Source organism: Cuculus canorus, chromosome 1 (assembly GCF_017976375.1).
Source record: "Cuculus canorus isolate bCucCan1 chromosome 1, bCucCan1.pri, whole genome shotgun sequence".
Taxonomy (NCBI): domain Eukaryota; kingdom Metazoa; phylum Chordata; class Aves; order Cuculiformes; family Cuculidae; genus Cuculus; species Cuculus canorus.
In genome coordinates this window covers 51,016,650-51,031,538 of record NC_071401.1, presented here as the reverse complement: position 1 = coordinate 51,031,538, position 14,889 = coordinate 51,016,650, and the positions used below count along the sequence as shown (strand labels likewise).

The following is a 14,889-nucleotide window of genomic DNA, read 5'->3' as shown; positions in this document are numbered from 1 at the left end:
CAGGTTTGTTCCTGGGTACATATTTCTTCACTGACTGTAAAAATAGTGTAGGTAGGTGTTCCTCGCCTAGTGCTAAAGATAACTTGTGTGAAAAATACCCTCTTTGCTGGGGTCATGTAGTTCATCTCAGCTGAATGTGTTTGTGGTAGTGCGGAGGCATTTGCAGAGGTCAGTGAGATGGGTGAAGTAGTCACGGGGAGGGACTTGGGTATGGTTTTCACCGATTAGATTAATAACATCTTTAAATATTTGGTCTTTTCTGTTTGGGTGAACTAATACCAAACTTATTTTTTGTGATCATTCCAAAGACCTCTTAAATGCAATGAGCTGCAAACTCACACCATCCCATAGAAATATAAACCTATTAAAAAGTGCTTACTATTTTTAGGATTAAACGGTATTTTAAATGGACTGACCAATGCTGAAAACTCTTCAGTGGCTTTATCATTAGCAAAACAACTCTGGAGCATACTCCAGACAATGAGTCATTTATACTGTTTTCATGTTTAGTGGAAGCTCATTGAAATTCTGTGATATATGTTTTTAAAAGAGTGTGTTTCTCCTGGAAGAGAATGAGTAGACTTTTGAGCTCTGCTAGGCAAGACTGTTTTGGGAGAAATAATGTACAGAAGTCCGGAGGTGCCTTCCAACCTAAACTGTGCTACTTATATACCAAAACCAGTAAGCGGATAGATATTGCCCCCCTTAGCTAAAGAAGGACTACAAAAGTAATTCTGGATTTGAGTGGAAACCCAGCAGATGTTGAGGCTGGGAACGGAAGAGATATTTGCAGTGAACTGCGTCTAGGAAAACTTGCTGTCTTCTTGGGGGAGGGTGGAAAGGGTGAGGTGTTTATAACTTTTTGTCTGAAGAGCGTGTCTGATACATTCACCCTGCAGGGGAGGTCGTGACTTGTGAGGGCAGCTGGAGTCTGCACAGTTGGGTTTACTGGCACATTAGCCATCCATCTGGTTTGCCATAGCACATGCATTTCAGTCTGTGTTCTGCTTTCACCCAGGCTTTTTGCAGTCTGCCTAGTGGAGAAGAGGCAGCTGAACTGCTGCTGGAAGGCCTGGCGTGACCATGGAGGGACGGCTCTGTCTGGCAGCACTGGGTTTGTGCTCCAGCAAGAGCATACTTGTTGTGAAGGTGCTCAGGCTGGCTGCAGCTGCAGGTTGATAAACATTTGGACGTGAACACCCCAGTTAAAAGTTGTACCGATTGTGGTTTGCGAGAGGCAGTGGGCTGTTCTGCTGTGCCTCATTCCCTTGGCGCTTTGGTTTCTGTTGTAGGAAGGACCTGACTCTATTTTCTTCTTCTTCAGTACTGTTTTCTCAGCTAGGGATGAGTGTCTTTCGTTGGTTTCCCTCTGATGGGTGAGTACTTCTACTGCTCCAGGTTTTGCTGAAATAAATGCTCAGTTCCCTACAGGTCTTATTTTGCTATTCTGAAGTCTGAGGACTGAAGAAGATCATTTTAGTTGTGGTACATAGTGTTAAAGCCTTTTTTCAGTAATTCAAAGCTTCATGTCTGAGGGTAAGGCGGATATGATCCCTTCACCAGCTAGTGTTATGGCTTAGGAGAATTGAGCTTGATCGCTTGCAGCAGTGTGCAGGCGCAGCGCTGAGGATATTGTCTTCATGCTGTTGCTTTTGTAGAAGCAATGCATTACTATGTCTTTCTCTTTTGCTGTTTTTTAGTCAGACTACAAAATAGTGTGTTTTGCCTGTCCACTAACCATGTAATGTAAGCTTTGTCCCACTGGTACAGAGAAGTTCTACACACACAGGGCAAAAGGATCATCCTCTGCTTTGGTTGGGTAAAGAGTAGGCTTGAGTTGTGTTCTCCTTCTGAACTTACCATCATTTGGAACTATTGAAAACAGAGAACTGAAACTTCTTGCACAGTCCAGTGCACCAGTGGTGTAGGAGGCAACTCTTCCCTGTGTCAGTTTGCTAACTTAGCGGCTTGCTGATGCCAGTGAGGTCACATGCATTTTGGGGTTACTCTTCTTGACCTTCATGAAATTGTGCTTCATTTTTTATTCCCATATTGTGTTACCCCACGCTGAAGGTTTAAGAAGAGACCACTGGTTGAAAGTTGTCATGACACTGAATGCATAAATATACTGCAATTGTTTCCAGTTGTGCCATTTGCATGTTACTCAGAGACTGCATCACGGTGTAGCTGCCCCTCCTCTCCCACTCTTCAGCCTGTGAGTGAGCATAAACAGTGTGCAGCAGAGATGAAAGAATGGGAAGCAGAGCAGCTTAAAAGGACTGCAGTCTTGTTAAATTTATAACTGTCACATTTTGCTTTCTCTTCTGTGTTTTTGCTAGAATTTGGTATGGTTTAAGGAAGGAGTTATTGATTTATTTTTTTTTTTTCTCAAAACAAAACGGGTGAAATTGAGATTACATGTTTCCAATGGGGATTTTGCCTTTTTTTCCTGCCTTGTCTTGTACAGCCAGGACACACCCAATGTCACCAAGTACCCTAAAAGTATACGGTGCCTCTGGCCTGCAGTTCGTCTGTTCAGTGGCATCAGCCTTTAAAAGAAACAATACTTCAAAAATTATTTGAAATGAAAGTTGCACCTCTGAAGTGTCTGAGAGTGGGGTAGTGGACGAGAGACAGCAGTTTGTAACACAGCAGCAGTCTCAGGGTGTTCGTAGGCTACTGTCAGGTCATGGCAAATACCAACACAGCTTCATCCTTCTTGATGAACCCACGTTGCCTCTGGAAGTTTTCTTAGAAATTTAAGTCTGTGTTCTGCTTTCCCCCTCTGTTCTTTCCCCCTGCTGTATTGAGAAGCAGCTTTCTTTTCCCCCAAAAAGTACAGATTTCTCATGGCTAATATTTCATGGTTGTTTAAAACCTGCATGAATAGTCAGCTTTTTTCTTTTCTTTTTAAAGCCTGTATGCAAGGTCAGGGCCTCCGCAATGAGTAGTTTTTCCAGTTTGGAAGTGTCTAGGAGAGGTTTTTCAAATACTCTTTCCTTACTGTGTGTGGGGGATGTGATATTTTCACTATTAAACTGCTCTTAAAAGTCTCACGTGTGTGGGAGTACAGTTCTGAAACATGATGTGCCTCCCAGGCATAATGTTCCAAGAGAAATGTCTTTCCTGGGAGCTGCTCATTCTCAGATTCTTTTTGATGAAGTCTAGTGCAAAAGTAAGGAAAATTGGTTTTACTCCTCCGGAATTCAGGAGCTCAGACACACTCTGCTCAGTTACTAGCCTGAGTATACATCATAAGAAATTAAATAATTAAAAATTGCTACATACCCTTGAGCATGTGATGTGTTTAATTGAAGGTACCTGAAGTGAGAGGGAGCTGTGCAAGTATTTCATAGAATCATAGAATACTTTGGGTTGGACGGGACCTTGACAGGTCATCTAGATCAACCTCCCAGAAGGAGCAGGGACATCTTTAACTCAATCAGGTTGCTCAGAGCCTCATCCAACCTGACCTTTAACGTTTCCTTGAATGAGAACAGAAGCTGTCCTTAAATTCAAGGGTATCTGGCTGTGCCCTTGAACCCTGTGCAGCCCTGGCAGGTGGCTTGCTTTGCTGAAGTGACAGTCTCCTAGTGTTGTTCTGCCTGTGCCATCTCCCTCTGGCACAGATTAACAAACATAATGATGAGTAGAAGTTGTGAACTTTGGTGTGCTGCGGTGGAGCTGAGCTGCCATGAGAGGGAGCATTCAGGATGGTAAAGGGACTGGCACAATCCAAACTGCAACAAAGCAGCTCAATTCCTGCCACATAGCAGTGAATCTGGTTAGTTAGGATCTCTGCAGGGAAGGGTTGCTTGGTGCTCAGCACTGCCCTTGGGGGAAGTGGAGGGAGGAGAAGCCAAGCGTGGGACGCGTCACTGGCTGTTGCTGTGATGAGCTGGAAAAGGAAGACAGCAGAGATGCTGCAAGCAGATGACCCTAACCCTTTGCACCTGACTTACAGATGTGGCATTCTGTCATATCCCTTCAATGCTTTCTCTGCTCTGGGAAAAATTCCAAGGGAGGCCTGCTACCCACCTGCTACCTGGAGGCTGATAATCCCCATGTCATTCTTTTCTATTCCAGGAAATGCACTTATCCTTTAGACTTGGAAAGGCAAGAAATAGAGGCCATTAACACCCTTTTCATCTTAACTGAACTAGGTACAGTTCTGGGTCCTACCACAGGACTCTGTACTTTCTGATAAAGGGTATGTATTTCATTTTCACGCACACACACACTTCAAAAGTTCAGGAGTTTCAGCTCCTTCCCTTTATCTTGACAAGAAGTCTAGCAGAATAAGGCAGACATAGATTTGACTTTCAATGATTTAAGCAGCAAGTTTCCTTATGTAGGCACTGTTTTGATAAAGATGGCTTTAAGAAAGGGTGAGCAGTGAAGCTGAACTGGGACTTGTTAGCTAGCATTCTCCAACACTTTCATCCTTCGCTTTCAGATCATACTGGCTGTCACCTTATTTTTATTTTTGTCCTAGAACATCTGGGACATTGCTTTCATTTGCTTGTAGGTGAAATCTGTGCTGTGTGGTGACACGAAACACCAGATTCATAGCACTAGCCCAGCCTGCAGAAATGGGGGAGAGTGCACAGCTCATTTTGAATAAAGTGCAGCGGAGAGAGGAAAGGCAGTAAAGGTGGAAGGATATGGGATATCTATGTATTCCTTCTTCTTTCTAATTTAACAGCACATGGAGGTAACCCTAAGAACTATAGAAGTAGCCCATGGCTCACAGCACTCATAGAGTCATAGAATACCAGGTTGGAAAGGACAAGGGTCATCTGTTCCAACCTTTCTTGGCAGAAGCATGGTCTAGACAAGATGGCCCAGCACCATGTCCATGTGAATCTCAAAAGTGTCCTATGTTGGGGAATCCACTACTTCCCTGAGGAGGTTATTCCAATGGCTGATTGTTATCATGGTGAAAAAATTTCCTCTTGTGTCCAACAGGAATTTCCCCAGCATTAACTTGTACCTATTGCCCCTTGTTTTTTCCATGTGATTCCTTGTAAAAAGGTAGTTATCATCTTCTTTGTAGCCACCCTTTAAATACTGGAACACCCTTTAATGTTACTGCTCATTACTGTCTAGATGACAGAGTTTATTTCCAAGATGATGGGACCTAAACTGCCGTGGTTATTGGGTGAGTGCTTGACATGGTATCTTTTGGTAGTGATGCTGGATCTGCCTTCTCTTTAATGCCGGACAGTTCCTGGCCCAATGCTTATACTGCCCTGTGCTAAGATCTATGACATCTGAAGATGGGGCTTAGGCTGCAATAAGAAACAGTTTTGTGAACTGTATTGACCTCTACTGTGGTGAAGATTAATTTACTGTGTCAATGCTGCCATCTGCAGATCTTTAGCCAGCATAACAACACATCTTTGGAACAGCAGAAAACGGATATGATGGGACCATTCCTTTATGCACCTGCACTACTTAAACAGTTTTCCTGCACAATTGGCTATGAAGAGTGAAGACCACTTTGATTTCCCCATGGAAGGGAGATACTGAATCACATGGAAGCTTTGATCATTCCTGTGTTTGTAGAATTGCAAATTCTGTGGTTGCTCAAGGAGTCACATTTCATACAGGTCTCCTATTTGCATTTCTTTTTGAGAAATAAGATACAGTTATTTGAATGAGTTGTGGAGGACAGTTCCTTACTGTGCATAATCCAAATTTGCCCTGAAAAAGTGAAGAATTACAAGACCCTGTGGTGGGGAAAAGAGAAGAAGGACCGGAAACAGTATTTGCCATTCTTTTTCTGGCTTTATTATGTAACATGAGGATAAAAACTAAAATGAAAAGTTAAGCAACTCTGTGTTTTTAAAGCCACCCACCTCCTGATTTTGTTGTGTTTTATTTGTCTTTATCAAAATAAGACAATAGCAACTTTCTTACCGCGGCACTTCAGTTTGCTGAAGGAGTGGCTGTTTGTGTTCTACAAAGTTTTGTGATTAAATTATTTCATGAAAATAAACAATTCCTTCTTTCCTGTGTGGGGATAGGGGACTGTCCTTTTAGCTTAACAGTTGACCCTTGAAGGTTATTTTCAGTCTGTGTGGGGATGATCAATTCTAAGAAGATCATCGTTTCTTTCTGTCTTTACTGGCGGCTTGCGTTTTTTTCCCCTCCTCTTTTCCTCTTTCAGGAAGTAGTGACATCTTGTTTGTTCCTCATGTTTAACCATGTAAAGGAAGACAGGGATGTGGAAGTCCCTTTGGAATTTAAAAGGAAATCCTGCATCTAATTGTAGATGTCTGTGCCAAACAATTCTGTACAAATGATAATTTTGGCTATTGTTTGCAAATTAGTTCCCTGTCGGTGGTGCCTCATGTTACTTAATAGGAAAGAAAACAATCTTGTTACATCTTAGAAACTTCAATTTTCTCCTGTCTGTAGAAATTCTGCTATGAGCATGGATTGCTATAACGTTTTTGTTTTAAGGATCTGGTATCCTTTCATACAAAGGATAAAACATCCCCCTCTGTCACCGAATGAACTGCCTCCACTCCAATGATGGTTTATGTATCTCGCTTCCTCTCCTCATATCTGTAGGGCAGCTAATTATTTGATTTAGCTGGTGCAAAAAGGAAGAAAAAAATAGATTACTAGTTCTTCAAAGCAGTTGGACATGTTGTTAGTATGAGGAGATACCGTGTCTGTCATGACTTTGGCAAAATAAAGAGCATGTAATAGATCTTTTAGGAGGAAGAGGGTAATACAGGTCTTACAGTGACTGATGCCCCTCTTTATTTACCAAAGTAATGGACAAAAGTTAATTCAGTCAGGTCAGTGATTTTCTGAGAAGGCAGAGTTGTGTGATCAAGACTTTAAAAAACAGATAGGCATGAGACAGAGGACAATTAATATAGTTAATAAGAAAACTAACACCATTGTTTCACCAAAGAATTAAGAAGTTAGAACTTTTCTTTGTGAGAGTTAAAGGACTTTGAAGACTTTCTGAATAAATAACAAGACTTTTTGGTATGACTTTCTTTTAAAAATTCCTCTTTGCTTTTATTTTGTGCTTACTGAATACTCTCCTCTTGTTTAGTCATCGCTTTGCTTCAGGCACCTTGGTCTGTAGTTGTGCAAAAGGGTTATGATGGTGGTCTTAATGAGGAAGTGTTTTTTGCAAAGAAATCACTTCTCTGCTACAGCTTTTTTCTATTTTATTTCTGTTTTGTCATGAAGAAGCTGAACAATTTCCTGCCAGCAACTTGGCCCTTAGAATTTTTACAGAGCTCTCCTTGTAAAAAGAAAAGGTGAGCTACAGCCGTGGATCAAAAGAAAGTGTGAATGGTATCTTAACCAAGAAAACTCCAAAGTGTGGGAAATGTTTTAATTTTCAAGTATTGTGAAGTAAACCAAACTGTGTGAATAAGATGAACATTAAAACCGCTCTTTACTAATCCTTAGCCTTAAAAGACATGTTATGATGTTCATTGTAATGTACTAATGACAATGTAGTAAGTTAGGAGAAGAGGTTTGGATTTTTTTGTTGTTTTTTTTTTTTTTTTAACCAGAAATTCAAAAGTAATTTAAAAAAAAAGGCTCAGCAAAAAGTAATGAATAATATTATATGAATATAAATAATATTACATATAACATATAAAAATATGAATATTATTCAAGGCCAGGTTGGACGGGGCCTTGGGCAGCTTGATCTAGTGGCAGATGTCCCTGCCCATCGCAGGGAGGTTGGAACTGGATAATCTTTAAGGTCCCTTTGAACTCAAGTCATTCTATGATTCTATATTTACTCTGGAAAAGCTCTGGGGGATAGCCAGTTACTGGACTGTTCTACAGACTAACATTCACGATCTTGAACAGTGGATATATAAGTCACATTTTGGTAGTTAGTTCCAACTTATTGTCTGTACCATGAAAACAGGTCATAGTAAATTAGGCAAAAATAACTTATGTGCATTGCCACTTTTGAACTGAGGGCTCTGACCTGTGTTCAACTGACGGAAAGAGCTGTGCTAGTTCAGAACATAAAGCTAGCTTCCCCAGCTGTATTCTCCACTGCTCTACCAGAGCCTTGTGAAGGAGGCAGCCAAGAAAACACATGTGGCTTTGCTTCACCTGTTGAAGGTGCAGTTTTGTGGCAGGGCTGAGCTAGTTGAAGTGTAGGCTGCCACTTATGACTTAAGAGTTTGGCCCCAGCCTATACTTTCCTATCTACCACTTGCAGCATTTGTCATCTGACTTCCTCCAGGCAGTGGTTGCAGGGAGATAAAATAAAAGTTTAAAAGTAAAATGTGTATAGATATATATTTTTGCAGGGTTCGTTTCCCACTGGCTTAAGTTTCTAAACTTGATCGCATCTAGGTGGGTGAATGCCAGCACCAGAAGGAGGAGAGCAGTGGAAACATGTAGCTGGGAGGCAGAACAGGGTCTTTTTCCTTTTGTTATTCTGTACCACAAGATTCAGAGTTGATTGCTTAAGCCCAGGTTTGAGTGCTTGAGGTCAGGGCATGTGTTGCTGTAGTCTGTAACCTCTGCCAGAGGATGGGGACCGGTGGGTCAGAGGACCATCACCTCTGAACTGGGTTCTTCACAGTTTATCACACCAGGTGGGGCAGAACACCATCACCTCTGAACTGTGGTTCTCCGCACACTTGTGACTTGGTGTCATCACACCAAGCCCTGCTTTTAATAACTGTAAGAAGAGACCAAAAGTCAGAAGGCTGTACTCTGCACAAAGCTGTGCCATCTGGGGTATCAGGCTGTAACAACAAATGGGGAATCAGGTGGTTTTTACGTAGTGTTGGGGATTGCTGAGGGTTTTGAGGGAGTTTTTGAAATGGGGCGATGCTGCATTTCACAATACACGTGCCTACCTTTGCATTGCAGCTGGGGTGTGAGGTCTATCAGCCATCAAGCCTCTCAGGTAAGCACACGTGCATGCACACAGAATACACAGTTGGGTAACATTATTTAAGAGGAAGAGAGCAGTGGGAAGTAAGTTGATCAAAAGTGTTACCGGTGGTTGAATGTACTGGGAAGCAAGGTGAAACACCTTTGGAGGGGCTCCCGTGACATAAGCAGCCCCTTTCAAGTTCAGAAAGTACTAAGCGGTGTTTGTAGTTACAGGCTGTCACCACTTTCACACTTACCTTTTTTAATTACTTTTATTACGTAGAAAGTACCAGGCATGTTGTTACTAGAGATCTGTGAACTAGGTATAATTATACAGACTGGAAATGTGTTTTATAGAAACTGGTCTGCAGCAGGATTAATCTCTGTGGACAGTATTCTAAAAGCAGCTGATGGAGATAAACATTACATATGTCTTTGCCAGCTTGGCCAAATATCACCAGCTGTCTTGACCCTTTTTAACGATAAATGAGTGGTAATTAGATTTCTGTACTGGATAATTTTAAACAAGGGCTATTAGAAGAAGCAGTAATTGTTATGAAGAAACTGTACAATGGGCATATTGTTATGAGATATTGGATCTCTCTGAGTGATTTAATATCTGTCTACCAGAATCAGGGTAGCAGATTAGAGAGAAATGTGCTTTGTTGTGGCAATTCCCATTATTCCTATTATGTGTGGGGAAACAGGAATGGGAATGAAGCTTGGGTTGAGTTGGCGGGGGGGGGCAGGTGATGCTTCTGAGAGTTGCTTTGTACCAACGTTGTGAGCTTTTGAAAGATAAATTAGAAGAAGAGGGAAAATAGATTGATTATTATCTTCTACGTTTCTACAATACTTTAAAAAATAAAACCAAGAACTATTTTGGCCTGCAATAATATTCTTTAAAAAAATAAAGCCGTTTAAAATTTTAATCAGAAATAGTTTCTCCATACAGCTGGTTTCTCTGGAGGTGTTCAAGGCCAGGTTGGATGGGGCCTTGGGCAGCCTGATCTGGTGGGAGATGTTCCTGCCCATTGGAAGGGGGTTGGAACTGGATGACCTCGAAGGTCCCTTCCAACCCAAACCATTCTATAATTCTATGAATTATACTATCGATTGAATTCACCTTAATTAGGTAGTACTCACACAGTATCTGTGATACAGAGGTGTACACCTGGGTGAGTGGTTATATGGATCACCAACTCTTCGCAGAATAGTCGTCTACTGCTGGCTGCTAGAGTAAATAAACCATTATTGGTAAGGTTACTTCTGCATTTGGAAGTAACCTTCAAATTTTTGTTTGAATTACTGCTGATTTTCTGATTCCTTATGGATCAAAGAAGTATTGTTATTGTAGGTAAAGGTCACTTAACTGAAGTAAAATTTGCTTTATAGTTCTTAGGAGCTCTGCAGTTCTTAGTGCATCTTGTTGGTAAGCTCTGATGTTCTTCCCCTTCACTTGGCCACTGCTGTCATCGTCCTGTGTGTGGAACAGTCCTATTATGAGCAGTTGGATTATTTTTTTGGGTTAGATGGAGTGTAAATCGTAATTCTTATTTTCTTAGGCATTTTTCTGAGATGCTGACAAAATTGGATAAAACTGTGTAAAGGCAGTAGCAAAACCTTCTTCCACCACCGTCTGTGGCCAGTGAGGTGTGTTTGTTTCCTGTTTTTGTTAGTGGCAACTTGTGAAAGGGCATTAGAATCAGATTTCTGAGAAGTAATTTCAGAATTCAAGCTCCCATCTTTGTGCCCTGCTAACCACAACTATTTTAACAGAGAATGTAAAAGGATTAATAGAGGTTGCACACTCTTAGAAGAACTGATTAAAAAATTAAAGACAAATACTAATAATGTTTTTTTTTAAAAAGGTAGTGAAGGCCTTTTCTAGGCCATATGACAAAGAGACTTCAACGGTAGTCAAAAAGTGCTATAGTACTAGCTCTTTAGTGAGATATGTTCTAAAAATATTTTTATGGTGATAAAAAGTACTTGAAGGGTCCTACAGGAACGCTGGGGAGGGACTTTTTACAAAGGCTTGTAGTGACAAGACCAGAGGCAATAGGTATAAACTGAAGAGGGGCAGGTTTAGACAAAAGATGAGGAGGAATTTCTTCACAATGAGGGTGGTGAGGCACTGGCACAGGTTGCCCAGAGAAGTTGTGCATGCCCCATCCCTGGAGGTGTTCAAGACCAGGTTGGATGGGGCCTTGGGCAGCCTGATCTAACAGGAATTGTCCCTGCCCACGTCGGGGTTGGAACTGGATGATCTTTAAGGTCCCTTCCAACCCAAACTATTCTATGGTTCTGTGAATTTTAATTACCATTCTGATCTTTAATCATTTAATTTCAGGAATGTGCAAGTTGCAACACAAGGAGCACTGCAAAGCGTTATATCATGGCAGTAGTGCTTGACTGCTTGAATAGAGATGCTGAGCTGTACAGTAAGTCCCTGCATAGCACCAGCAACTATACTATTCAGAAGGTGGGGCCATCGCCAAGGGAATTGTTTTTTCCAGATTCAGCTTCTGCAGACCTTTTATGGAAGCAGTATAGAATCACAGAATCCTTTAGGTTGGCAAGGAGCTTTAAGTTCAATTCCAACCATAAACGTAACACTGCCAAGTCTATCACTAAATCATGTCCCTAAGCACCACGTCTACATGTCTTTTAAATATCTCCAGGGATGGAGACTCCACAGCTTCCTTGGGGAGCCTCTTCCAATGCCTGACAACCCTTTCAGTGAAGATATCCAGTCTAAACCTCCCCTGGCACAACTAGAGACGCTTTCCTCTTGTCCTATCACTTGTTACTTGTGAGAGGAGACCAACAACCTGCCTCACCACAACCTCATTTCAGGTAGTTGTAGCGAGTGATAAGGTCTACCCTCAGCCTCCTTTTCTCCAAAATAAACAACTCCAGTTCCCTCAGCTGCTCCTCATGAGACTTGTGGTCAGTAAAAGCAGTTCAGACAAAAGGAGGCATTTCCCTGACCCTAGATTCTCCACCTATGGTGTTCTTCAGCTAGTGGCTCTCAGCCATAAGCTTGACTTTTGTAGCTTGGCCCAGGGGTGGACAGCTCTCCTGTGCTCAGGGATGTGGAGACATTCATCATGGCCAAGTGGAAAAAATGGCCTGGCTGTACCTAGAGTTGTAAGCTGCTTGTTTTGCAGTCATCCCTGGCTTTTGTGGTCACTGGTTCTGCTTGCCAGGGGTGGTATCCAAGCATGCTATTAAGGTTTAAGTTCTTAGCCCCTTAGTATCTACAGCTGCTGATAAAACACAGTTTGCCTGCTTTGTAGGCTAATAAGTTGCAAACAATCAGTTTTCAGCATCTCTATATTTAAAGTAGGCTGCCTCAGGGTGCTTTCTGCTAACTAACCACAACTTCCCTCGAAAGTTACATGCCACAGGAAGGATGAAACTGCTAAGTCTAGCTTATTAGAGGGTGGAACGCAGCTCTCCTTGTGCATGGCATAAGACAGTGTATACTTTTCTGGAGGGGATAGGTTAACCACAAATGTTCCTGCCTTCAGAACAGGTGCAAAACTTGCTTTTTTCACTTAGCCCTTTGCCAACATCTGTTACAACTGAGGAAAAGAAAAGAGGAAGAGGAGTAACTCCTATCTTTGCAATGAGGAAAAATGAATGCAAGTTTTTGGAAGGAAATCCAGGCTATGTCTTGACATTTCTTTGTTTTAAGAGGGTGTTAACGACAGCATTTTGCTCAGGGCATAAATAGGGGATGATGGCAGAAGATTTTAAAGTTATATTATTTGCTAGTTTAACAGCAAAGCCAGAATTGAGTTTCTTGCTGCTTTCTTATCTGATTTAATCAAAGTTTTGACCAGATTTGTTAGTTGTAGAAGGATGAGGGTTGAAAGAGCCTCTGGAGATCATCTTGTCCAACCCATGCAGTTCCTATTTAATCAGGGCTGCGTCCAGGGAAATTTTTAATATTTCTGAGGGCAGAGATTTCACTTTCTATGCAATCTTGCACAGTGTCTGAGTAACCTCATGGTGAAAAAAATGCTTCCTAGAGTTTAATTATTCCTTACTGCAACTTGTACCCATTACTATGTGTCGCCATCTTTTCTGTACTCTTGAAGGCAGCGATAACATCTCCTCTCACTCGTCTCTCTCCAGCATGAACCATCTCAGCTTTCTCACCTCCTCCTCCAGTAGCATGTGCTGCAGCTTTTCCATCATTTCTAGTGGCCTTTTGCTAGAGTTGTTCCGGCTTGCCAGTATCTTTCTTGTACCAGAAGGCCCAAAACTGAGTACAGGACTCCCAGGTATGATCTCATAAATACTGAATAGTGTGGAAAGATCGTTTTCCTTGATGTTCTTTTTAACAGAGTCCAGTACGTGTTTGGCCATGAGGTCACACTGTTGACTGCTCTTGAACTTCTTGTCCACCAGGAGCCCAAATCTTTTTTTGCCAAGCCCATTTAGTGCCAGCCTGTGCTGTTGTGTGGGGTTATCCTATCTCAGATACAGGACTTCCATTTGACTTGAACTACATGATGTTCCTGTGAGCCCATTTTTCTAAACCATTGATGTTCTATTCTTCCTTATTCAATGGAAGACGATCTAAATTTGGCAGTCATGGGGCAATATGTCAATTTTGAGACTTAACCTGTATGCTTCTGCATACAGTAGATCAGTATGCTGTTGATCTCCTTGTGTTTGGAATTACTCTCTTATCTTCTACCGCCTAACTTGAACACAGTTGGATTTCCATTCTTTCTTGCACTTTCTCTCTTTCCTTCCTTTGTAATCTGGATGAAGTAGTGAACAGCTTTGATCTGGCTGTTCATAGGAGAGGAGACTAGATGACTTGAAGGATGGGCATTTAATGTAGGTTTGTAAAACCACAAGTAACGTGGACAGGGTAAATGGGGGGTCACCATGTTCACTCATTCCTAGTGTGAGAAGCAGGGAGACTTTGAATGAAACTAACAGGTGTCACAAGCAAAAGAAAACAACTGCAGACACCACGGGCAGGCAGGCTGTGGAACTTCTTGCTGCAAGATGCTGCAGGCGCAGACATGTTATTTGTGTTCTAAAAGGAACCAGACAGACTGATGGAAGAAAAATTGATAGAGAACTGCCATGTGCAAAGATGAGACATCTGCCTCAGGAAATCTGCAATTAGACATCGCAGGAAGCCAAGAGAGTATTCTGAGGGGCAGAAAAATTGAGGAAATATGTCTGAGCATTTACTACACAAACAGCAGTTCTCCCTGTTTTTCTTCAGAAAAGGGTTGCAGCATGACCAAGTCTATTTTGTACCAGAGCCTTAGTCTGCAGGCTGCTGCCTAGCCAAGACTACATTAGGAAATAGTTAATTCAGATTAATTTGATGTTTTTCTAGTGATTCTTAGTGTCTGTTGACCTTGTCCAGGTTGAGTCAGCACAGTGGGATACTGCTAAGACACAAACCTTAGATTGTCTTGAGTTCTTCCCCTGCTCTGTACCACAGATCTGGAGATAGAAGAGACAGACCATGTCACTGCTTTTCAGTTCCTCCAAAACTGGTTGTATAAGGCAAAGCTTCTCTTCTTCTCTTCAGCTGCACCTTATTTATTTTTCTTACATTGCAGACTGTCTGATGATTTTCTTGGAGTCTATTAATTCCTTGTTTACCTGAAAGCTTTTGAGTTTCAGAATGTCGTTAGTCTTTAAAGCAACAATATCTGTTGAAGAAAACCAAAGCCCTCCATTTTTCCCTTTATACTATGAGCTTGCTGGTTTAAGGGGAATCATTAACCACCTTTAGGAACAGTGTTATTTGTGGTAGTGTGTTTACCATTTTGGACAGTTGCTGTTACTGCCCTTTGCTAGGAAATGACCATGTTGCTGATGGGTTTCTTACCTGCATTGCTTTCAGGACCACAGCGAAAAGAGTCAGGCAGCGATGCCTCGGGGAATAATTGTCCTCTTCTTCTGGGACTGTAAGCCACAGGAGACTGTGTTCTTTATCTCTACGTTTTGACT

The 14,889-nt window shown here is 41.8% G+C and overlaps 1 protein-coding gene across 2 annotated transcripts in view; it reads left to right on the top strand.

Moving 5' to 3' along the window:
- UBAC2 (UBA domain containing 2) overlaps positions 1-14,889 on the top strand; it is a 103,719-nt gene that overhangs the window by 26,568 nt on the left and 62,262 nt on the right. The gene's annotated exons all lie outside the window — the stretch shown is intronic.